The 11,113-nt window shown below is 33.6% G+C and overlaps 1 non-coding gene across 1 annotated transcript; it reads right to left on the bottom strand.

Moving 5' to 3' along the window:
- Positions 1-290: 290 nt before the first annotated feature.
- LOC125618195 lies at positions 291-500 on the bottom strand. The gene has a single exon (XR_007349450.1). It is a non-coding gene; the product is annotated as a small nucleolar RNA U3 (small nucleolar RNA).
- Positions 501-11,113: the final 10,613 nt, after the last annotated feature.

Here is an 11,113-nt window from a genome sequence, read left to right as displayed (position 1 = left end):
ATAAAATAATCCCATGCTACTCACTTAAAATAGGAATTTTTGAAGGATTTTGGCAGGTGCTTTGGGGTACCAGATTAATCTAGCATCCCCCAAATAAAATGGTTTCTTTATATATTGTGTTTATTTCTCTGTAAGATGAACTGTGAAATAATTCTGATAAAAACATCACTTAATTGGGTCTAAATGCTTAGACTAACATTTTGTGAATCTTTCCCTGATTTTCAACTTCTTTTGAAACCCATTCTACAGTTATTTAGGCATTTCCTTTTTTTTTTTTTTTAATATCGGAAACCACTCAGACTGTGTTCTCTCCCTCTTAATCTCTGAAGAGAATTAAGAATGATCATCAATGGCAAAAGGCAGTTGCAGTAACGCAACACCTAGAACCAGCTTCATGCTCAGGAGAGAACACTCAACTTCTCCTCGCAGTTTCCAGTAATCTACTCAGAGAAACATCTCTAGTAACAGCCTATAAAAATGATCCCTGAAAGTATAGTATTATTTAGGCACTTTCTGATGCTGTCTTCTTAATAGCAAATAATAATATCATGTCTTATTCATCATGGATCATCATGGATTGCAAGTAATAATATTATTTCTGATTCATTCCGTGGAGCTAAAGAAGGTATATCAGATTAGGCAACTGACTCCATAATAATACAGTACAGTCCTCTATTAAATGTTTTTAAAAATAGTGTTCTTTTTAATACCTTTATTTTATTTATGTATTGTTATGTGGTGCTGAGGATTGAACCCAGAGCCTAACACATGCTAAGCAAGCACTACAACACTGAGCTACAACCTCAGACCTTAATTTTTTTTTATTTTTTTAATGTTTTGATGACACAATGAATAAAGGATGTAAGTGAAGAAAATATGGCCATTTGGGAAATTCTCTCTCGGTTTTGTCCAAACCAAATTAGAATGTTATTTAGATGGTCTCCCAAATCAATGATGTGAACTCACACACCTTCTAAGACTCCCATTGCATGCTAAAACTCAAATATCCAGTTTTCAACTGAAAGTTTTCAAGGGTCTAGGATCAAATGCAGTCTTCATCTTTATTGGTTTTAGAAGCTGCCCAGGGCAGGCATTTTAGTCAAAGTAGATTTTTGCCATTTCTTCCATATGTCATTAAATTTCTCACACTTTGTTATATTTTTAGTACAGTTACCACATTCTCCCTCTCATATACCTGTCCAGATTTATGTTTGCAGTGCTCTTGTGAAACATTTTCCCCCCTCTTAATGCACTTTGCACATCTATTTTGGGTTATTTGTGGTTTATTTCTATTGTGGGAAAGGGACATGCCATATTCATGTTTGTGCATCCTTCATCTGTGGAGAAATGCCTGTGACATGGCCTCTCTTGTGGCCAACATTGTGCAGTCCTCTCAGTAATTCTCATCACCAGACTTTAAGGAATGAAGATATTAAAACAACTTCTGCTTTAAACAAATGGCTGCATAGAGAACCACCTTGATTCCAGTAGTCACCCCAAATTACTTGCAAACAGGAAGTGATAGAAAGCAGGTAATTCTTTAGCAAATTTGGAGAAATGTATTGGGAATGATTTTTCGTACATGAGAAAATTATAAGTGTTTTCAAAAACTGATGGAAAAACCTGAAATATTTAAAAGAGCTTTTTTGGAATAAGGTATAACAGTGCCAAGGGATCCTGAGTATGATTACAATAAACAGAAACAAACACTCAATTAATATATTTATCTAAACAGCTAATTTCCTCCCAGAAGGAAAATGATACTTAATTAATTTGGCTGAACAAGACTCCTAACTGTGAATTCTCAGCTATGCTGCTAATGGGGTTACCTAAATGACCAACTTGAAATGAAGAAATTATTGAAGGGGAGAATTGGAAAACTATGCATACCAAGGACCTTCCAATTAGTAGCAATTATTTGATAAAGATGTTGTCCTGTTTTAAATGCATTATTAAAGACTCCTACCTAGAGGGGAAAAGGCACAAAGGAAATTGGATTAAATGTAAGGAGCCAGTTGAGTTCCCATTGATTTTGGAAGGAACTGATGCTGACTTTTGTCTGTCTCTACTGGCTGCTCTCATTCCCTTGAATCGTATCCTTTCTGTCCTATATAAAACAAGAATACTTTGGTTGAGGAAAATCATATAAAAGAAAAAGTGTTAGCCATGTTCAGGAGCTACTGAATTTTTTTTTTCTGAATGTATCACTTTAGAAAGCTGTAGAAGAACATTTTTAATAGTAATAGCAAACACCTTGCTTTGATGTTAGATCAGAGATATCCTACTTTACCAATCAATGACATTGAGTGTCTTAATAAAGCTCAAAATAATAAAGGGGAGAAAATGTACTGCTAATTCCATTGATAATTTAGTGTCGAATCTGCATGTTAATGCTTTTCTGCCATAGGAACTTAAAGGTCAGCCATGTTATTAAATTAAACGTGTTTAGATAGGCATTGGAAGTACATAAATAACTATTAAGTGACAACTTATCAACTGCACAAGACATTTTCTTTTGACACTGTTTTATACCTATGCCAGATAAACATATATTTTTTCAGCATGTAGGAAGGAATTGATGATATTCAAGGAAAGTCAAATCTGTAGTAGAATGAAAACCAAAGCATTGTTTGTATGAAAAAGTGAGTTTGCCAAAGAAAGACTCTAAGACTATAGAAACATGCATCAAAAACAAACAAACAAACAAGAAAATACTTTGCCTATTACCATTTGAGGCCATATAAAATAATGCAGTCATCCATGATGTGGCTTAGAGTTGCTGTTTTATATTCTACACTTCAATGAAGCAACTCAAAGACTGAGGCGTTTTTAGAAACCACCAAGAGGAAAGCAAATCTTTGGAGACAAAAAAAAAGTTCAAAATTGAAGGAAAAACTCTCAAGAGAGATCTTTGTTTGGTTTAGGAGAATAGAAAAGGTGAGTCACAACTTCAATCAGAGTTTATTCAGTTCCTGGAAATTCTAACAATCTAAACAAGAGATGTGACATAGTGCTTACCTAAGGCTACTTTCTTCCTAAGTGCTTAGCTCTAAATAGTCAGCTCACCACAGTGGGAATTGGGTCTGAATTTAGAGAGGATTCTCATATCCTCCACATACTTGTGTTAGAGGCATGAGATAGCAACCATGATTAGTAACATAAATGCTCTGTGCAGCTATGGTTTGAGTTTGAGCTCACCTCTTTATGGATCCAACTGAGTTTGAGAAGAGTTGCACCTTGTGAAATACTGTGTATGAGATGATAACCACATCTATATGTGATTTATATGTATGTATATGTGCTGATATCCAGCAACAATGAAAAAAATCTATTGGTAGTACTTCTGTTTAAATTTTTTTTAAAGGCCTCTATTTTTAAATCATACTGAGAAGCTCAAAATGTTCTTGTACAATTTAACAAATAGTGAACAGCTTTTTAAAATTAGTAAATATATTTTTAAAAAATATTGCTTTCCTTTCTTGGAAAGTCTAGGTAGTTTCTAATTTTATTGTATTAAGAAGTTCTTCTACGTATTCTCAGGAGGAAAAATATGTCATTTTTTTTCTGTTTGGTGAGGTGAGAAGCAGTTCCTAGTTGTGTCTTTTTGTGTCAAAAATTGTACAAATCTTAGCAATTGATAGATACTAGAAAAATGTCCCTTCAAAAACATTGATCCTGCTGGGCATAGTGGTAATCCCTGTGCCTGTAATCCTTGTGCTCGGGAGACTGAGGCAGGAGGACCACCAGTTCAAAGCCAGCCTCAGCAGAAGTGAGGCACTAAGCAACTCAGTGAGACCCTGTCTCTAAACAAAATACAAAATATGGCTAGGGATGTGGCTCAGCGGTTGAATGCCCCCGAGTTCAATCCCTGGTACCAAAAAAAAAAAAAAAGAAAGAAAGAAAGACCTTTATCCTTTGTCTAGCCACATGAGGATGATATTGCATTCCCTTCTGTCTGAGTAATGGTCTCCCTAATTAAGATTTAGGCAAAAGCTCTCCATTTTATCTTTACCAGACCTAATGGAATTGTTGAACTGCAACGGATCTGCTGAGTTAGGATTTTAGGAACATCCCTTGCAACTTCGGTTCTAGTCTTGTCATTTTATATACTGTTCTTCCTTTTCTCCCCACTGCCTTAAATATCATCTCATTTCTTAAGTATGTGCCAGTCTTCTCTACTAGAAAACCAAACACGTAGTTTTTTGTTTGTTTGTTTTATTCACCTATGATTTCCTTTCTGCTCCTATCAGAATATTTTAAAAATTCTAAGTACTCCGCAAATATTTGTTGAATAAAAATTAGCCATGGAAAATCTATGCTAACATATATACAAGTACTTGATATGTTTGTTATTATACATGTAGACATATAAATTGATATGACAGTTTTACATCTATATGCATACACAAAGCTTAATATACTTGAATGATATTTCCTTTTTCAGTTACATGCTGAATATTTTAAGCAGATACTGAATTTCAAATTGAAAAGACATAAATAGAAATAACATTTTTTTTCTTAGAAATTCTTCCTGAATTTCAGAGACAACCAAAGTCACCTTAGGTTTTTCTTTCTTAAGTAGCCAGGCTTAGATAAGTGAGAGTAAAAACTTTAGAACACTTCATTAAATGAAACAAGTTAGGTCATAATAAATTCACTAAAAACTTAATGTAACCCTTTTATCTGCTTTACGCCCAATCTAGGTTTTGCCTTTGTGTAAAGTTTTCTGGCTCTACATACCTGCATAGAACCTGATAGTAACTTCTGATATCATCTTTGGGACTTGCTTAGAGTAGGGCTTTGACATTTCTAGTAATTCAGCTAATGGCTGACAGCTAATCCTAATGGAAGAGCAATGCCACATTTGCTAATACTTACGTAGAAGTTAAACCACTTTCACTTTCAATCAGAAAATACAAAATCAGATGAGTTTTTTTTTTTTAACAAGATGCCATAGTAAATTGCATCCTAATAAATACAAGATATGTTTATCTTTCAACATAAATATTTCCAGTCACTGAGAATGGTTTCAAAGTTATTTTCCCCAATTTTATAATTTTTCTTTTACAATTCTGTTTCAAGTTCCCACATAATTTATCACAAACTAATAACTGATAATTAATTCTTTACCATGATCTACTTCTTCATTCTTTCTCCTTAAATTTTTAGATTAAATTATGTTTGAATAAATGTGAATCTATGCATTATTTTCAATACTTATTTTAAATAACACTGTGTAAGGAACCACACATCAATTTCATGTAACTGTTTATACATAGTCATGGAAAACTAAAATTTGCAGAATATTTTATGTTAGCAAACATTTCCCCAAACTTATCATTCAGGAATCCACAAATGAGGAATATTTGTTTAAAATATACAGTTGCAATCTGCATTATGAGAAGATTGGGCCTGGTTTTTGGTGGAGCTGACTCACTCTGGCTGAGGTATTATTTTCACACACAATTGTATGGTTTAAAATACAAAAAAAAATTGTGATCATCCTTCTAATAGCATCATCCTTTATTATTGCTTTAGTGTCACAACTATATTGTTTATAAAAAAAAAAGTTAATGTTGAAGTCCAGTATCTTGGCATAAGATACTTTAGTAAGGTGAAATAAATATTAAATTAATTTGGAATTGGAGCTGGTTGAGGTTGGAATTGGTTCTTATATTAAACAAATAACATCAGAGCTCTAGGTTATTTTGGAAATAAGTTCTGTTACATTTTAAATACTGCTCAAATATTTTAATGTTTGAATGTCACCATGTGATGAATATCACTGGCTGACAACACTGGGAAACTAATGATGGTATAAAAAGATCATGGCTCAATGGTGAGAATTACAGGGATTTTGATGCAGTAAAAACAAAGGAGAATTCAGGGACCACAATGATACGTGTTATAAGCAACCATCTTCTCTGCTTTCAGTATCTTCCATATCAAACTTGCACTGGGTAAGTTTTTAAATTTATGAAGTCTCTGTTCAATCACATTAGATAGAACACATGCCCCTAGGAGATCTAAGAAATCGGTCATGAGAACTGTATAGAAGCTATTTTACCCATACTTTGGGCAGGGAATATCATTATGGTTAATAATTTCATGCCACGGCCAAGCAAACTCTATTAATGAGAGTACTACTGTCAGTAAGCAGAGAGGTTCCTACTAAGGCAAGACAGTTGGGGAAAATAACTTCAAAACCATCCTCAAACACAAATTTGTCTAAGCCAAATTTTCTATGTGACATTCAATCATTTTTTTTCATTGGTAGATATTATTTATACATAATGGTGGACTTAATTTTGGTGTATTCATGTATAAATAAAAATGTAATTTGATCAATTTCACTATTTTAAATTTAATAGGTAAAAATTTACTTTGCATTTTAAAGGTGTGATTTGATTTTTTAACATAAAAATCTTAATTTGTAGAGTTAAAAGAAATTGTCAAGAACTCTTTTTCACTCTGTCAGGTGCCTGTACTGTTTAAAAGCATGTTGAGTTCATTTCAAACATCAAAAACAACAACAACAACAACAACAAAAAACCTCTAATTATTTTAAATTTGATCTCCCCATTAAGTAATATCAATTTAATTAAAAAATGAGTGTTGACAGATCTAAGTAAAAATAGCTGCTAATCATAAAATCAAGTTTCACTTCCTTCAACTCCTCTCCCAAAGATGAGTCAAAGTAGGCAGCCCACTTTGTGTGGTGGGAGTATCATCCTCTGTGGCCCTTCCCCTGACATTTACACTGTGGATTACATTACCACTCAACTTTAAGTTCTGACCAGCCTGATTTCTTTTTCTTTTCTTCAAGAACAAATTTATATTTTTTCAAAAAGTTACATATTTATTTTTATTTAGCCTTTATCAATTAATTTATTTAACTTAAATTTAGCTTCCTCCTTTCCCACTTGCCCCCTCCTTTGGTGTTAATTGGTGTACCAGGACTATTCCTCCTGGTGTATTTCCAAGAAAAAAGAAAGTCATGAACATAGTCTAGTTTCCATAGAAACAAATATTGCCCACTGGTGATGGTTGATCATGTTTGTTTATAAGAAGACTGCATTTTCTATGTCCTTATAAAGTAAGCAAAGGATGCTAGCCTTTCTTGAAGAGGTATCCTTGTGGATTCTTTGTGTGTTCATGGCTTGTAATGATATTCATATCATTACATTATCTCAAAAAAAAAAAAACCTTCAAAAGAGTTGGAAGCTGCCATTCTTTAGATGAAATTTATCAGGATAGTTGATAGTATATGAGATTGATATAAACACATATTCAAATTATGTGGTCATTTGGGTATAAATTTCAGCTAATTCTTTATAATTTGTTAAATAGTTTGGCTAAGATGGAAGATGTATTAGCAATGTATTAATGTTTAGAATATAACCTGTGGGATGAGCAGGGCAATTAAAACAAAATCAGGAATGCAAACTTGATCTAAGATATATGATCCGTCATTATTTTGGTGGATCCATTAAATTTATAATATAGCCTCATGTTATTTGTACCAAGGCAGTAACCTGAATGACATTTTAATATTTAATTATAATATAGACTTGCTTATAAAAAGTTATATTTTAATTTCAAGTAATATTTGGTTTAATAGTGAGTTAACTCTGTAGGTTAATACACATACTGCACTGGGGCGTGTTACTGCAATTAAAAATTAGCTCAGACAAAAATGATCATTAAAGATTTATAGAGTGCTAACAGCAAAGATTATTTCTGTATTTCCTATGTTTAATATCAATTCTTCAAAGACATGTTTCATATCCATGTTCTTTTGTAACTTAACTCTTTTCTGGTATAAAATATTTGGATTTATTGCTAAGTTGGCATCTACCAAAGAGGTTTATAAGTGAACAATAACTGAGGCCTTACAATTAATATCATTATTTCAGCTCCACAAAAGAAGTTAAGACTTTTGAAAAGACTTGTTTGAAATTATGTTACATCTCTTGACATTAATTTGATGACTAGATTATTCTTTTTAATAAGGAAGGGCTATACAAACTCATTCTCTCTCTCTCCTTGTCCCTCCCTCTCTCCCTCCCTCCCTCTCTCTTTGTGTTTCACTCTTTCTCTGAATACATCCTTATCAAGTTTCAGAATTGTTAATTGTTTTGTCAAAGTATTTGTATTTTATGTAGTAGATATATTTTTGTTTCTGAAAAATATATAAGATAGAAGTGAATGTAATTTTGTTTTATAAACTGCCGAAAGTCAATCTAGTCCTACTGTTATTTGACAATCTCTAGATTAATAATCATAAACCTATGTGAAAAACAGATATTTTAAAATAACCATTATCTTTATTTTCAATCTCATGGTCAAATTTGCTTAGTACCTGCTTGTCATTGACATGGTGCTAATTGTCATACCAAGAAAAATAAGATGTATTTCTCTTATTTGATATTAACTTTTTTTTTGTAATAACAGGGAAAGCTGTTTCCAAGTTTTAATGTGCCTAACAATCAACTTTGTAATTTGAATGATTGGCAGCCTACTAGGAGAGATCTGACACATTAGGTAATGGGTGGTGAGTCTCATGGCAGGTCAACAGTGCTTCAGGTGGAAGGATGAAGATGGTTTCCAGAGCAGCTGTGACAACATGAGGCATAGACAACAAGATATGATTTTTAGAATCAAAAACCAAAAGAAAGCCATTTGTGTTCTCTGACATTGCTTTCTACTTATAGGTTTTCAGTCAAAATTCAGCCATGTCTGGTGTTCTATTACACCATAGGGTGACTATAGTTAACAATAATAAACTATATTTCATAATAGTTAGAAGAGAGGATTTTGAATATTCTTGTCACAAAAAAATGATAAATGTATTGATGTGATAGTTATGCTTATTATCCTGGTTGGACATATATCAAAATAGCACTTTGGACCCAATAAATATCTATAATTACTGAAAGTCAATGAAAATGGTTTAAAAATTCAATTTAGAAAATCAGCCTTAAGTTCACCGGGGTCTCTGCAGGACATCACTTCTCATAAGATATCCCATTCCTCCATTATTTATATCCCATTCCTCCATCATTTTATTTTCCTTGTTTTCAGTGAGAGAACTAATTAATTACTTTGGGCACCTTTATATTTCCTGTGTCTCTCTCAATTTGGGAGTAGTTACCAAATGGAACAACAGGGTCAAAAGGAAAGAGAGTGACTGAAATCTTATTTTTTGAATCTGGCCTGACTGCATCTGACCAAGAAAGGCTCTGAGTGACAATCTTATCTCCTGCTGTTTTAGGATACAAAAGTATTGACTTTTCCATCTCTCAGTCTCCTGATTTTCAGTAATTTAGATTACAGGCCACAGGCACAGAGAACCTCTCTTCCACCTCTGCTTGAACACTGGCAGATTCTTGACTGGGCTTATCTCTTCCTTATAGGATTTTGCTAAAAGTAGCAAGTAACAGAATTCTTTGTTTTTGTAGACTTTTCCCCTCCAGCTACAAGTTCAAAGGCATTTGGTATGGCTCTCAATTATCACTGGTTACTGTTCACCAAATGGTTTTTCTACAGGACAACCCCAGTCATAAGCACATCACCATATGGCATGCACCTTTCTCTGCCGGTGGCCCAAACACCAGGACAATGTAACATGACTTCAACTTCCATTGCTACAAAACCCCACTTTGAAGCACTAACTCCTTTTAGTAATTATTCAGACTGTGCTGCTAAGTCAGAAGACCCATCTTCAGTGCCTTGAGTAGCATGGGGCTTTACCAAGAGTACATAAGTGATTTGTTCAGGGTTGGTAAACTTCTTTTTCTTATTTATTCCCTGAAAATAGTTAGGGATTTTGTCATCAGCACTGTCTTGTATCCACATCCCCCAGAAAGTGGTTAATAAGATCATCCATGGTTCACCAGACTTGGTGGCACATGCCTGTAATCCCAGTGACTCAGGAGACTGAGGAAGAAGGATTGCAAATTTGAGGTTAATCAGCAATTTATTGAGCCCTAGGCAACTTAGTGAGACCCTCTCTCAAAAATAAGTAAATAAAGAGGCCCGGGGATGTGGCTCAATCGCAAAGAACCTCTGAATTCAATTCCCAGTACCAAAAAGAAAGAAAGAAAGAAAAAGAAAACAATTTGTGGTGATGATCCAGAATTTGATCACATAATTTCCTTTCATATACCACTGACCCAAATGACACAAAGTGAGCACATGGATGCAGTTACACTGAAGAAAGCCTAGGAAATATGTTTCTGGATTAGCATATTGTAACTAAAACTCAAGGATTATATTATTACAGGGAATAAAGAAGAAACAAATGCAAGAGGACAGGTAACACCCCACTGCCCATAGAAAAGATAGCTATGAAAGATAATAAGGAAATTGAATGAAAAAGTGCAATTTGCTAGGCAAATTCTAAGCTGCTTTTTTTTTTTTTTGCTGTTAAGTGTACTATCCATTATAGCAGAAATACTCCTTTCACATCCAGTTTCATTGTGCAACATTCCTCCTACAGAAACTACTGTCACTTCACTGTAATATTTCCCCTTCCATGAAATATAGTCCTTCTGAGCAGCTTTCTAGCTCTCTACTAGCTTCTTTGCCATTTTTTCATCCTCAGATCTAAAAAAGTTTTGCTAAGCTCTAATTATACTCACCCATTCCTTCTCTTGTGCTTTTAACCAAGGATTTCATCCTTAATATTTCTACTTATCCATCTTTATCATCTTTATAAACTGATTTTAAATTTGCCTTCACAAGGTACATTATTGACCTCACATAATTTTCCAATTCTTACATCATCAATTTTTACCATGTTAATGTACATTGATAAATTTATCTCACTTCAAATATATATGCCATCTGCCAATTGAGTGTAAGCTCTTCAAGGATGGGGATAAAGTGCTTTTTTGGAACATACCAATATGAAGAACTGATATAAATATTCTTTGCTGATAAAGTGTCCTTGCTGAGAGAAACAATAAATTTGAGGGGAAAATCACAGTGTTTTAAGATGAGAGTACCCTTCATAGATCTGCCATTTAGGTACTGTGTGATCTTGGACAAACACCCTGCTATTTTGTGTTACAATTGTTATTATTCTAAGGATGAAGTCTAGTAGCTCTGT

Source organism: Marmota marmota, unplaced genomic scaffold (assembly GCF_001458135.2).
Source record: "Marmota marmota marmota unplaced genomic scaffold, marMar, whole genome shotgun sequence".
Classification (NCBI taxonomy): domain Eukaryota; kingdom Metazoa; phylum Chordata; class Mammalia; order Rodentia; family Sciuridae; genus Marmota; species Marmota marmota.
Note: the sequence above shows the minus strand (reverse complement) of the source record. Positions and strands in the feature narration are given on the sequence as shown.